The sequence below is a fragment of the Capra hircus genome, chromosome 5 (assembly GCF_001704415.2).
Source record: "Capra hircus breed San Clemente chromosome 5, ASM170441v1, whole genome shotgun sequence".
NCBI classification, from domain to species: Eukaryota; Metazoa; Chordata; class Mammalia; order Artiodactyla; family Bovidae; genus Capra; species Capra hircus.
In genome coordinates, this window is record NC_030812.1 from 18,667,939 (window position 1) to 18,670,555 (window position 2,617).

Genomic DNA, 2,617 nt, shown 5'->3' on the forward strand with positions numbered 1-2,617 from the left:
TTCATTTTTTGTTTTTGGGCACTGTGCAAAGCATTTGGCTACATCCCATTACAGTTCAGGACAACCCAAAGTCAATGAACGCATGATGAACAGAACAGTTTCGTGACCAACCGGCAGCCAGGCCTATTCATTCTAACTGTGGGACCAGATCAGAGATTACTTAGCAACCACTTGAGTAAATGATGGGGAAGTCTCTGCAGAGCAGTTTCATAATTGTAATCAAGCAAACATCATTACAGACTTTCTCCTGACCATATTTCCTGAACTCTGCTTATCTGCAAGTCATCAGAATAAACAGGTCCAATTAAACAAAGCAGAGATGTCCTCCTCAGATCATGGATGCCCAGGAACATGTGGTCTCCAAACCTGGGAAAGAATGTTTGCTGGATCCTTTGGCTCACATGTGGACAAATATAAAGTTAAATAAAGGAGTATTTTGGATTATAAATCTTTACCAGGACTTAGGATGAGCGTCTTATATAAGCATATCTCAGAGGCTTCCCCAGTGGCTCAGCGGTGAAGAATCCACCTGCAATGCAGAAGCCGCAGGTCCGATCCCTGGGCTGAGAAGATCCCCTGAAGGAGGGTATGGTAGCCCACTCCAGTAGTCTTGCCTGGAGAATCCCATGGGCAGAGGAGCCTAGCAGGCTAGAGTCCACAGGGTCACACAGAGTCAGGACATGACTGAAGTGACTTAGCACACACAAATGAGCAAGTGTGGACTGCAAGGTGAATGTGCACCCACTGCACGCGGGTGGAACTCCACGTAATTCTTCCCTATGCCACTCCATGATCCTTCTAGCTCAGTTCTACCATCTCCACCTATTCTTCTAAGAGCCTAGAGTCAGAAGGATCTGAGAAGTTGAGTTCAGCCTCTCAGTGGTTTTTCCTATAGAAAGTCACAGGCTGCCACATGAACACTTTCAGCTGTACATTCCAACTCCCCTTGAGTTCATCTACTCCATACATATTTATATAACACCTATATGTTACATATATTGGGTTGTATGTTAGGAATACAAAATTAAATAAAATTAAGTCTCTGCTGGCAAGAAGCACGTTATCTGCTGGAAGAGAGAGGTGTGAGAAAACACAGTGACAAGAGTGAGAAATAGTTCTATAGGAGTAAGTACTGCATGCTATGTGAGTGCATAATAATAGTGAAAATAGTCAACATTCATTTCGTATCAAGCTCTGCTCTAAAATTCAACAGGAATTAACTCTTTCATCCTTACAACAGTCTTAAAGCTAAATTGAGGTGCTGAGAGATTAAGTCACTTAGAGTCACACAGTAAGTGTCACAGCCAGTTTAGTTGAAATATGTACCCCACTCTGAGAGAATTAAGACTTCCTGGAAGAAGGAGGTGGAACAGGGGGATACCTGAGAGACAGATGTGAATCAGTTAGATAAAGTAGGGGAAGGCCATCCTATGCACTGGGAAAACATGTGTACCAGCCTCACCCCAGGCCCCACAGTAGGACCTAGTGTTTGTCCAGTGGTGTCCCTCCCCTTGGTTACCAGGTCTACAGGCCAAGGGCTCATGGCCACCTAGAGCCTGTTCCCACCTCTTCTTATTCTAGACATGCATGCGTGCTAAGTTGCTTCAGTCGTGTCTGACTCTGACCCCATGGACTCTAGCCCACCAGGCTCCTCTGTCCATGAGATTCTCCAGGCAGGAATACTGGAGTGGGTTGCTATGTCCTCCTCTAGGGGATCTTCCCAACCCAGGGATCATGGTGCTCTAGAAACCTCAACCCCAGAAATTCTGGCCCAGTGGTTTCAAGCCCCCTTGCAAAGCCTGTGTGGCTTCTTCCATCCTCCTAAGAGGGAGCCAAGTTGATCACGGGCTCCTTGCTGGGGAATGGCCATGTGTGTGGGGGGGTGTGAATATTGCCCAGGTGTGCAGGCTAAAGTGTCTATAAACTTACACACAAACAGGTTGTGCAGGACAGATGAAGGGGTGGGAAGAGAAGGCTGGTAGACTGGGTGTTGGGAGCTCTCTCCTGCCTATGACATTCTGACATGAAACTCTGAAGAGTCTGAGAATTCAAAATCTGAACCTAACTTTCTAGGAGTTACAAAGGTGTTTTTGTCAAAGGTAAAAGACAGAACACATTTTATGTAACAGTGTGTTAGCTTAATGTACGCATTTTAGAGCTTCCCTGGTGGCTCAGAGGTTAGAGCGTCTGCCTGCAATGCAGGAGACCTGGGTTCGATCCCTGGGTTGGGAAGATCCCTTGGAGCAGGAACTGGCAATCCACTCCAGTATTCGTGCCTGTGAAATCCCACGGGCAGAGGAGACTGGTGGGCTACAGTCCACAGGATAGCAAAGAGTCGGACATGACTGAGCGACTTTTCATACGTTTTAAGAACGTGGCCTGTGGCCTGCATTTGTACCCAAGCCCTACAAATGTTAGAGGTAAACCTCCTGTGTGTAAGGGATGAGGACATGAGAAAGACAGCTGGCCCGGGAAACTAAATGTAGCCAAGCTCAAGCCTAGACTGGGAGGCAAAGAGTTCAGGGATGCTTCTGCCTGCTGAGTAACTTGAATTTAATTCAGAAGGCTGCAGAGGTCATTACAGATTTTAAGGTAGAGAGTAGGCCAGACTTTAGGT

General features: G+C 46.5%; 1 non-coding gene across 1 annotated transcript; it reads left to right on the top strand.

Annotated features, from left to right (window-relative positions):
• On the top strand, nt 2,161–2,232 carry TRNAC-GCA. Its single transcript has one exon. It is a non-coding gene; the product is annotated as a tRNA-Cys (tRNA).